This window comes from Crotalus tigris, unplaced genomic scaffold (assembly GCF_016545835.1).
Source record: "Crotalus tigris isolate CLP2741 ecotype Arizona unplaced genomic scaffold, ASM1654583v1 scf7180000017975.10810073628:1450386, whole genome shotgun sequence".
NCBI lineage: Eukaryota > Metazoa > Chordata > Lepidosauria > Squamata > Viperidae > Crotalus > Crotalus tigris.
In genome coordinates, this window is record NW_024096754.1 from 1,144,402 (window position 1) to 1,156,421 (window position 12,020).

Consider the following 12,020-nt stretch of genomic DNA (forward strand, 5'->3'; position numbering starts at 1 on the left):
GACTACAAACCCCAGCAGGCCAGGCAGTCAGGAATCCCGGGACACCCCAGGCGCTTCTCGCGAGGGCTGCCGGGAGTTGTAGTTCTCCGGCCTGGCTTCCTGGTTGGTGGGTCTGATGCTGATGCTTGCAGATGTTTTCCCGTCCTTTGCAACCTTCTCTGCGAGGGTTCAGTCCTCACGTCCCTTTCTTGACACGCGGAGTGTTGCAGCTCGGTGCTTGAATTCATGGGATCACAATTAGGTGGAGCAAGGGGTTGCTTCTGACGCCCCCCCCCCCGTCACCCCAAACCCTGAAAACCATCATGGGTCGCCCTGAGCATCCCAACCAGGCACCTGAAAATTTGCTTTTTGCTCTTTCTTAGACTTCTGCCTTATTTCAGGGGGTTCACATGTGGCCTGACCTGTAATGGGTGGTGGTGGGCTTTGATTTGTCTGTATGTTATGTGTTTATTGGTAATATTTATTTCTACAATGCATTTTTATTTATTGGCAACATTGATTTATTCATTGGTAAGATGCCTGTATGTGTTTGTGAAATTTATTTATTGGCAAAATTGATTGATTCATTTGCAAAATCTATGAGTTAGATCATTTTACAAATAAATATTACCCATACATATTTTTTGCAAATAATTAAATTTCACAAACAAATGCATACATTTTACAAATAAATCAATTTTGCGACTAAACAAATGCATTTTACCAATAAATCAATATTACCCGTTAATACATTTATGCATAAAGGTTGCAACCAAATCAATTTTGCAAATAAAAAAATACATTTTACAAACAAAGGTAACGCATGCGTACATTTCACAAATGTCATAGATAAACTTTACAAATACAGTCCCCCAACAAAGTTTGCAAATAAATAAAACGCATTTTACAAATAAGTAAATTTTACAAATAAAACTGCATTTTACAAATAAACAAATAAAGGCCTGCTTGCTTTGTTTCGTCGTCATGACACCGGAAATTTAGCAATTTTTATAAAAACTCCCATGACAAAAATGGTCACAAAGCAATTTGTGACATAATGTACGATGTCATAAACAATTTCCTCTGTTCAACTTGATCAACCCTTTGGAGGTTTGGCTGCTGTGTGGAACAGACATCTCTGAATTATCTCTCTGAATTTGAAGCTCTGCCTTTGTCGCTTGGATGCAGGAATCTGGTAAGAAAAATAGTTTTAAAAGCAGGACCCGGGAAGTCATTGGTTGTCTAATTAATAATAATAATAATAGTAGTAGTAGTAGTAGTAGTAGTAGTAGTAGTAGTAAAGTTGGAAGGGACCTTGGAGGTCATCTAGTCCAACCCCCTGCTCAGGCAGGAAACCCTACACCATTTTGGACAAATGGCTGTCCAGTCTCTTCTTAAAAACTTCCAGTGTTGGAGCATTTACTGCTTCTGAAGGCAGGTTGTTCCACTGGTTAATTGTTCTCACTGTCAGGAAGTTTCTCCTTAGTTCTAGGTTGCTTCTCTCCTTGATTAGTTTCCACCCGTTGCATCTTGTCCTGCCTTCAGGTGCTTTGGAAAATAGCTTGATTCCCTCTTCTTTATGGCAGCCCTGAGATATTGGAATACCTCTAATAAAAGGGAAAATTTGGATTTGGGGGGAAAAACTACATTCAGGAAGGAGTATTCAGTTAAAAATTTGTATGCGCCAAATAGGAATTTTGTTAAGTGGAATTTTGCCCCGTTTTACAAATTCTCTTGCCACAGTTGTTAAATGAAGCACTGCATTGTTAACTTAGTAACACGGTCGTTAAATGAATACAGCTTCCCCTTGGACGTTGCTTGACAGGAGGTCACAAATGGGGGAATCAGAGGTCCTCAGGACACTGCGACCGTTGTAAATACGAATCAGTTGCCAAGCATCTGAATTTTTGATCACGTGAACATGGGGATGCTGGAACGGTGATAAGGGTGCGAAATGAACACAAGTCATTTTTTTTCAGATGTCAATTCGGATGTTCACTAAACAAAACCTTGTAAATCATAGACTACCTGTATATATTTCCAGTTCCCCTTAGAATCCTGGGATTTCCTAGTGGTCTCCCATCCGTACTTTTTCCCTACTTAGCTTCTTTTTTTTTTTCATTAGCTAAGATCTGTTATGTGTTACCTGGGTGGATGGGGGGGGTTGGGGGTGTCCTGGCTGTGAAATTTGGGGCATATCTTTTTTGGGGGTGGGGTCTGTCGAAACCTTGGTCACTAAGCAACTCGTCATAAGTCGAGGAGCACCTCCACTAAGAATCTGAGGTATGTTTATAAAACCGCTCAGCTAGCAAACCGAGAAAGGCTTCGAGGAACTCATTACGAAAGTAAAAGTAAAAAAAAAAACAGAAAGTGAGTAAAAAAAAAAATCAGGCTGAATATGAAAAGAGGAGAATGGCAGTGAGGACAACTTTCACTCTTACGAATTTTTCTGTTGGAGAAAACGGTCTGAAGCTTTTATTTATTTATTTATTTATCGGAAGTGGGGAGGGAGGCAAGGTCAGGTTTTTTTTAAAAAAAAAAGAAGAAGAAGGGAATGCCGGAAAAATAAAAAGGAGGATCATTCCAAGGAAAGGAAATCGGAAAGGAATTGAACAAATAAAAACGAATATTTGGGGGCCCGCAAACCAAGATCGGAATATTCAGGGCGGTTGATGAGAGAGAGAGAGAGAGAGAAAAAAAGAACAGCCAAGGAAGAGAAAGAAACAGCCTCGGAGAGGTGACAGGGATTTTGCCGGAAAAGCTGAGCCAGGCGTCACTCTCTGGATTTGGTGGTCTTCTTTTGCGGACGTTTCATGACCCAACTAGGGAATGTCATCAGTGCTGGAAGGGAGAGGGGTTGTATAACAAGAAAGCAAACGAGTGGTGGAGCACCAGGAGGCAAGCTGTTCCATCTCTCTCTCTCTCTTATCTATCTCTATCTTGTCATATATATCTTATTTAATCCGCCTCATAGAATCATAGCAAAGTAGAGACCTAGGCCTGGAAGGGACCATGGAGGTCATCTAGTCCAACCCCCTGCTCAGTTAGGAGACCCTATACCATTCTGGACAAATGACTGTCCAATCACTTCTTGAAAGCTTCCAATGGTGGAACACCCACAACTTCTGGAGGCCGGGTCTTCCACCCTTCCCTTCCCTCCCTCCCTCCCTCCCCTATCATCTATTTATAACAGTGTTTCTCAACCTTGACCATTTTAAGGCATGTGGACTTCAACTCCCAGAATTCCACAGCCAGCATTGCTGGCTGTGGAATTCTGGGAGTTGAAGTCCACATGCCTTAAAATGGTCAAGGTTGAGAAACACTGATTTATAATCTATCTATGTATGTATCTATGTATCTATCCATCCCTCCACCTACCCCCACACACATCGATCTGGTCTATTAATCTATCCACTCATCCATGCATCCACCAATCCATCCATTATCTATCTATCCACCTGTCTAGCTAGCTATCCACCCACACTCTTCCATCTGATCTATCTATTCAATCATCCATTCAGCCATCCATCCACTTTCCCCCCCACACACGCACTCATCCATCCATCCACCCATCCATCCAATGTATCTTAAATATCTAATAGAATCGTAGAGAGTTAGGGCTGGAAGGGTCCTTGGAGACCATCTATTCCAACCCCCCCCCCCGCTTGCTCAAGCAGGAGACTCTGTATCATTTCAAACAAACGGCTGTCCAATCTCTCCTAAAAACGTCCAGCGGTGGAGTGCTCACAACCCACAACTCTCTTTCTCTCTCTGTCTGTTTTTTTCTCTCCCCCCAAGCCCCTGGAGCATGCAGGGCCGCCCCTCCCCTTCTCTAAAGAAAGCAGGGGAGGGAGAGAGGAAGGGAGGGAGGAAGGAAGGAAGGAAGAAAAGAAAGGAAGAAAGAAAGAAAGGGAGGGAGGGAGGGAGGAAGGAAGAAAACAAAGAAAGGAAGGAAGGAAGGGAAAGAAAGAAAGAAAGAAAGAAAGAAAGAAAGAAGGGAGGGAGGGAGGAAGGAAGGAAGGAAGAAAGGAAGAAGGAAGAAGGAAGAAAGGAAGAAGGAAGGGAAAGAAAGGAAGGAAGGAAAGAATGAAGGAAAAAGAAAGAATGAAAGAAAGGGAGGGAGGGAGGGAGGGAGGAAAGAGGGAGGGAGGGAGGAAGAAAGGAAGAAGGAAGAAAGGGAAAGGAAGAAAGGAAGGAAAGAAGGAAGGAAAAAGAAAGAAGAATGAAAGAAAGGGAGGGAGGGAGGAAAGAAAGAGGGAGGGAGGAAGAAAGGAAGAAGGAAGGAAGGGAAAGGAAGGAAGGGAGGGAAAAGAAAGAAAGAAAGAAAGAAAGAAAGAAGGGAGGGTGAAAGGAAGAAAGGAAGGAAGGGAAAGGAAGGAAGGAAGGGAAAAAAGAAAGAAACAAAGAGGAAGAGGGAGGGAGGGCGGAAGGAAGAAAGGAAGAGAAAGAAAAGAAAGAAAGAAAGAAAGAGAAAGGAAGGAAGGAAGGAAGGAAGGAAGAAGCGGGGGTGGGAAGGCGGGGGGGGCGAGTCCAACTGGCCGGAAGCTCAACCCGCCCCCCGCCCGGGGAGGCGGCGACCCCTTCCGGGTTAGTTTTCACTTTCTTTCTTTGGCTGCGGGCTCCCTCCGCCGTTTTCACTTCCTGGGGTTGCCTCCTCCTTCTCCTCCGCCGAGCGGGCCGACGTGTTCCCCGCGGGCTCCGCCGCCCGTCCGCCCGCCCGCCCGGGTCTGGGGTCGCCGCTGAGCGTGGGGAAGGGTCCCCGGCAGCCCCCCGCCCTGCCTGGAGGCGACTCGGCCCTCGAGGCGGACAGACAGAGCCCGCCCGGGCTGCGCTTAGAGACCCGGGAAGGGGGGGGGTCTCCGCTGAAGCCCCTCCTCCGAAAAAAAGGAGGGGAGTGGGCTGCCTGCGCCCCCTTTTTTCCCCCCTCTCTCTTCCCCTTCCCCAATTGGCCTTTGTGCTGCATCGCCTCGTGTCCCGGGTGCCAAGAGGGCTCCGGGGCTCGCTCGGCCACGCCGGCGGGCGCGGAGCGGGCAGGAAACCCGGGTCGGCGCGTTCCGACGTGCGAGAAGGAAGGAGAAAGAGAGAGAGAAGCGGCTCCCCGGGCCCGCCGGCTCGCTTCCCGGCATGGCAGGGCCGGCGGGTGGGACAGCTGTCACCGGTGAGTGTGCCCGGGCTGGGGAGGAGGGAAGGAAACACGTGTCGGCCGAAGAACGGAAAGAAACACGTGTCAGCCGGGGTTTTCCTCGTGGTCCCCCTCCCGCCCCGCGCCGCGCTCAGGATCGGGACCGGGCGAGGCTGGGGATCGCCGAGAGCCGGATAGGATCGCGCTGCCTGGGCGCGAGCCTCCCCTTGCGCGCTTTTCTGGCTGCTTTTAGGATCGGGATGGGGGGGGGCGTTGCAAGCCGGGCGAGCGAAAGCAAGAAGGGAAAGACGGCGGGCAAGGGAGGGGATCGCGACCGAGGCTGCCCGATCCTCTGGGACTGCGCGCCTGGCAGGCAACGGGAGGGCTTTTAACATTGTAGCTGCGCCCGATCCTGCGCGCCTTCCCCCCCCCTCCAGCTTTTTCTTGCTCTGTTTTCTTTGGGGCTGGCTCAGTGGATCGTGTGCATTTGGGTCGGCCACCTCTTTGCCCACAAGAGGACCAGAGAGGGAACTTGCTCCAACTTCCTGTTCAGTTGCGTAGAAGGTTTTTGCCTTTGAGCACCAGGAGAGGAAGGCTGGATTCGCATACAGGCCATCCTCGACTTAACGGCAGTTCACTTCGTGACCGTTTGGAGTTAGAACAACACTGGGGAAAAGGGACTCCGGACCCAGGTGTCACGCTTAATGACCGTCGCAACGTTCCCCGGGGTCACGGGATCAAAATCCGGACGCTTGGCCATTGGCAGGTATTTGTGACGGTTGGCAGCGTCCCCGGTGTGTGTGTGTGTGTATGTGTGTATGTGTGTGACGTGACCCCATTTTGTGACCTTCCGACAAGCAAAGTCAATGGGAGAAAGTTGGATTTGCTTAACGACCGTGTTGCAAATTTAACGACTGCGGGATTCACTTAATACAGGGGTCTTCAAACTTCACCCTTTGATGACTTGTAGCACGCTGGCTGAGGAATTCTGGGAGTTGAAGTCCGCAAGTCATCAAAGGGCCAAGTCTGAAGATCCCTGAACTTAAGGTCAAGAAAGGTCATAAAAAGGGACAAAGCTCACAATTTTGGGCTGAGTTGTGATCGTAAGTTGTGGGCTACCTATATATCCATTATCTTAATTATAAAGTGTCCAGAGCCATTAAGGAGTTGGGTGGCCTTCAAACTGAATTAACTAAATAGATTAGGATGATAATTAGAGGCTCACCTGTTTTGACTCCATCTAATGTGAGTCAGCTTTAAACTTGGGTTTGTCTGGGGCTTGGTGAAAGTGACCCTCTTCTACTTATGCAGAGCAAAACATTAAAATGTGCCGGGCTTAAGGCTCAGTTTAATGTAGGACCACCACACCCCAGCCAGAGATGGCTAACTCAACAAGCCATAGTTAAACTCCAGTATGGTTTAATTGAATGTATGGCTTGATTTGCCTCAGATAGTAAGCCGTAATGTGATGAGCTTAGTTCTGGTTTAGACCGATGTATGAAACCTGAATTGTTTTATTTACTCGCCTTGTGACTTTCCTGACACTGTAGCTTGTTTCATGTTGGCTTATTTGAAACCGACTCTTCTCGGAAGGCTTGACACCTTAAGCTAATCTCTCCTTCCAAGCAATGCCTTGATTTCATGTGGGTTTACTCTTCTATCGGTGCACCTAAAATTGAAGCTTTGATCATGATGTACTAAAGTAGGTTCTCAGATATTACACTTAAATATGAGGGAACCTTGGTGCTCTCTGAGCTTGCTTGTCTTCTTGCAGACGTTTCATGACCCAACTAGGGAACATAATCAGTTCTCAAGGGAGTGGGAATAAAGAATATAGAATAGAATAGAATATAGAATAGAATAGAATAGAATAGAATAGAATAGAATAGAATAGAATAGAATAGGAAGGATGAATAGAATAGAATATAGAATATAGAATATAGAATATAGAATAGAATAGAATAGAATAGAATAGAATAGAGAATAAAGAATAAAGAATAAAATACAGAATAGAAGACAATAAAGAATAGAGTAGAATAAATAATAGAATAGAGAATAGAATAGAGAATAAAGAGAAGAGGAGAATAAAGAATAGAATAGAATAAATAGAATAGAATAGAATAGAGAATAAAGAAGAGAAGAGAAAGAATAAATAGAATAGAATAGAGAATAAAGAATAAAATACAGAATAGAAGACAATAAAGAATAGAGTAGAATAAATAATAGAATAGAGAATAAAGAGAAGAGGAGAATAAATAGAATAAATAGCATAGAATAGAGAATAAAGAAGAAAAGAGAAAGAATAAATAGAATAGAGAATAGAATAGAATAGAATAGAATAGAATAGAATAGAAAATAAAGAATAGAATAGAATAGAGAATAAAGAGAAGAGAAGAAAATAAAGAATAGAGAATAGAATAAAGAATAGAGAATAGAATAAAGAATAAATAGAATAGAACAGAACAGAATAGAAGCTGAAAGGGACCTTGGAGGTCTTCTAGTCCAGCCCTCTGCTGAAGCAGGAGAACCCATACCATTTCAGACAAGCGACTGTCTAGTTTGAAGTTTGTGGAGAGAGATCTTCTATCTAGCTTATCTTCCTTCCCTTTTCTGAATTAATGTCCTTTTCGAGCAGGCCTGCCATCATATTCCCCCTGGTGACCTGTTCTAGTCCAAATGCCCTTTCATTGGCCCATCAGTTCCGTCCGATGCTAGCAAATTGCAATGGTGATCCATGAAATCTCTCTCCCTTTGGAGACCCTTCCACTCTTTATTTCCATATTCTGAAACCTTGCTTCCCCACTCCCCCCCCCCCCAGCCTGCTTCTTCCGCAAAGAAAAGAAAAAAATAACCTGCGTTTCAGGATTTCAACAGGTTTTGCTGGCCAAGAAAGTTTGGCTTAAATCAGTGGTTCTCAACCTTTTTAATGCCGCGACCCCCAACTGGTCGTAAGTCGAGGACTACTCAACCGGTCGTAAGTCGAGGACTACTCAACGGGTGCAGCACCGTTTGCAGACTGGGACTTTTGGCGGGCTCAGCAGGGCAGAGACAGCCTGGACAATTCCGATTGGCTTTCAAAAGCCAATAGAATAAAAGGGAGGAGCACAGCTAAGGAAAAGGGGGAAAAAATGGCGGACTGCAGTGTTTGGCGACCCCCGTGAAATGGTCGTTCGACCCCAAATGGGGTCCCGACCCAGAGGTTGAGAACCACTGGCTTAAATGAAATTTGGGCTTTTCTTGTCCCGCATTTTGCAGAAAGGGGAGAAGGAGGCATCCTCTGTCTTTCTTTTCTCTCCGCTGCTGTGGCAGTCCATCCGCAAAGATGCTCATTAGCTCTGCACCATGCCAATTAATTTGTCGGTCCACGATCGCACAATGTGTGCACACAGGCCATATTCGCAGGCTCTGGAGGTAGTTTCGATCCTGGAAGATGCAAACAGGCTTCGCCTGACACAGAGCAGATAAGGGGAAGGGAGTTTAGCATATGCAGTCAGGGGAATAAAATTAAATTCACCAGGAGGAAGATTCAGGTTAGAAAACAAGAAGAAATTCCGGACTGCGCAAGCAGCCAGTGGAACAACCTGCCACTTGATGTTGCAAGTCTTCACATAGAGACCGGGGGTACAGATAGTCCTTCACTGAACAACTCCATTTGAGCCCAAGGATTTCTGTGGTTAAGTGAGACGTTTGTTAAGTGAGTTTTGCCCCGTTTTACAACTTTCCTTGCCTCGGTTATTAAGGGAATCTCTGCCGTTGTTAAGTGAGTAACCGGGTTGTTAAGTGAATCTTGGCTTGCTTATCAGAAGGTCGCAAAAGGGGATCGCTTGATCTTGGGACAGAGCAACGGTCATAAAAAAAGAACCTGTTGCCAAGCGTCCGAATTTTGATCACATATTCGTGAGCGTGTTATAACTGTGAAAAACGGTCGTAAGTCACGTTTTTCAGTGCCGTCATAATGTTGAACGGTCACTAAATGAACTTTAAAATGAAGATCACATAGAGGGAGATTCATGTTATAAATGATGATGATGATGATGATGTTGGAAAGGACTTTGAAGGTCATCTAGTCCAACCCCCTGCTCAGGCAAGAAACCCTATACCATTTCAGAAAAAATGGCTGTCCAGTCTCTTCTTAAAAACTTCCAATGTTGGGGCATTCACTGCTTCTGGAAGCAGGTTGTTCCACTGGTTCATTGCTCTCACTGTCAGGAAGTTTCTCCTTAGTTCTAGGTTGCTTCTCTCCTTGATTAGTTTCCATCCGTTGCTTCTTGTCCTGCCTTCAGGCGCCTTGGAGAAGAGCTTGACTCCCTCTTCTTTGGGGCAGCCCCTGAGATACTGGAACTCTGCTATCATGTCCCCCCTCGTCCTTCTCTTCATTAAACTAGACATACCCAATTCCAGCAACTGTTCCTTATATACCTTAGCCTCCAGTCCCCTAATCATCTTTGTTGCTCTTCTCTTGACTCTTTCTAGAGTCTCAGCATCTTTTTTACATCGTGGTGACCAAAACTGAATGCAGCATTCCAAGTGTGGCCTTACCAAGGTCTTGTAAAGTGGTATTAACTCTTTACGTGATCTTGATTCTATCCCTCTGTTAATGCAGCCCAGCACTGTATTGGCTTTTTTGGCAGCTGCAGCCCACGGCTGGCTCTTATTTAAGGGATTGTCCACTAGGACTCCGAGATCCCTCTCACAGTTGCTACTATTGATCAAGGTACCCCCTATACAGTCATGGACAGCATGAGCAGCCGGTGGAACAATCTGCCACATGAAGTCTTCAAATAGAGGGCTGATGTACTTCTATCATAGACGGTTGAATACAGGGATCTCCAAACTTGGCAACTTTTAAGACTGGTGGACTTCAACTCCCAGCATGGCTGGCTGAGGAATTCTGGGAGTTGAAGTCCACAGCTCATAAAGTTCTCATGTTGGGAGACCCCTTGCTCTAGTGCAGCAATTCTCAACCTTGGCAAATTTAAGGCACTTCAATTCCCAGAATCCCCCCAGCCGGCATGTTTTAAGATGGATGGGCTTCAATTCCCAGAATCCCCCCAGCCGGCATGTTTTAAGATGGATGGGCTTCAATTCCCAGAATCCCCCCAGCCGGCATGCTTTAAGGTGAGTGGGCTTCAGTTCCCAGAATCCCCCCAGCCGGCATGCTTTAAGGTGAGTGGGCTTCAATTCCCAGAATCCCCCCAGCCGGCATGCTTTAAGGTGAGTGGGCTTCAATTCCCAGAATCCCCCCAGCCGGCATTTTTTAAATTCCCAGAATCCCCCCAGCCGGCAGGGGCTTTAAATTCCTTCAATTCCCAGAATCCCCCCAGCCGGCATGCTTTAAGGTGAGTGGGCTTCAATTCCCAGAATCCCCCCAGCCGGCATTTTTTAAGATGGAGGGGCGTCAATTCCCAGAATCCCCCCAGCCGGCAAGCTTTAAGGTGAGTGGGCTTCAATTCCCAGAATCCCCCCAGCCAGCATGCTTTAAGGTGAGTGGGCTTCAATTCCCAGAATCCCCCCAGCCGGCATTTTTTAAGATGGAGGGGCGTCAATTCCCAGAATCCCCCCAGCCGGCATGCTTTAAGGTGAGTGAGCTTCAATTCCCAGAATCCCCCCAGCCGGCATGCTTTAAGGTGAGTGGGCTTCAATTCCCAGAATCCCCCCAGCCGGCATGCTTTAAGGTGAGTGGGCTTCAATTCCCAGAATCCCCCCCAGCCGGCATGCTTTAAGGTGAGTGGGCTTCAATTCCCAGAATCCCCCCAGCCGGCATGTTTTAAGATGGATGGGCTTCAATTCCCAGAATCCCCCCAGCCGGCATGTTTTAAGATGGAGGGGCTTCAATTCCCAGAATCCCCTCAGCCAGCATGTGTTAAGGTGAGTGGGCTTCAATTCCCAGAATCCCCCCAACTGGCATTCAGTTCTACGAATTCTGGAAGTCCAGAGGTCTTAAAATAGTCAAGGTTGAGAAACACCAATTATTCAGTTACCTAATCAATTACCTGGGGAACATCCTGCCCTGATGTGTTTGTTGTTGGCAACCTAAAAATAACCAAGCCTCTTCCGGAGGCCTTAAAAAAACATTAAAAAGCAAATCCGTTGCTTTAAAACAATATTCATTCAGCATTTATAATTCCCAGAGTCCTTAACGGAATATTCTAATTCTAAAATTGCGTTGGTCCAAATAGTTCATTCGCAGGAGAAAATGAAGGGCCAGGGAATTCTGGGACTTTTGAAGTCCCACACCTCTTAATATTGCCGAGTTGGAGAAACTGCAGCTTTAAACCCTCGAATACTGTAATATTTCTGTTTCCTGGTACGATAGTTTCACTTTTGTCTCGGCTCTCAAACTGCTCAAAAGAGGAGAATGCTATTCGGTTTAAATCAGTTTCGCTTTCTCATTCCAAGGTCAGAAACAAAAGGGAGCGTGTTCCGGTTATAAATAAAACAAACACAATAAATGCAAAAGTTTTTTGTTTTTTTCTTTTTAAAAGCAACAACTGAAGCCAAGGACGAATTGTTTGGAAACTCCCAAATCTCTGCTTTCTGTTAATTTTCTCCTGCGGGAAAAAAAAAAAATAACTATTTGGACCAAAGCAATTTTAGAATTAGAATATTTCGCAAGGACTTTGGGAATTGTAAATGGGAGACTTTATCTCGTCTTGTCTTATCTTTTTGAAAACTGACAACTGGATAGATTCAAGGACTGTTTATTAGCTCTGGAGGTGGAAAACGAGCCTCCCTTGGCAGGAGCAGTGTGCCTTCGAAGTTGGGAAGAAGTGAATGGGAAAAATTGTTGCTTTCTTGTTCGACTTTGGTGTGGGTGCTATCAGGAGTCACATCCTTTTGATCCGATCCATTGAGGTTTTTAAGAAGGTTAAGAAACAGAAAGAATATGTTAACAGTTCTTTGTTTAATCAGAGTTTGT

The 12,020-nt window shown here is 45.7% G+C and overlaps 1 protein-coding gene across 1 annotated transcript in view; it reads left to right on the forward strand.

The window, feature by feature from the left end:
- Positions 1-4,572: 4,572 nt before the first annotated feature.
- The window catches only part of TASOR2 (transcription activation suppressor family member 2), a 37,781-nt gene continuing 30,333 nt past the window's right edge, over positions 4,573-12,020 (forward strand). The window contains exon 1 of the mRNA XM_039345766.1: positions 4,573-5,137. The gene's annotated coding sequence lies outside the window, so the exon portion shown is untranslated. The remainder of the gene's footprint in view (positions 5,138-12,020) is intronic.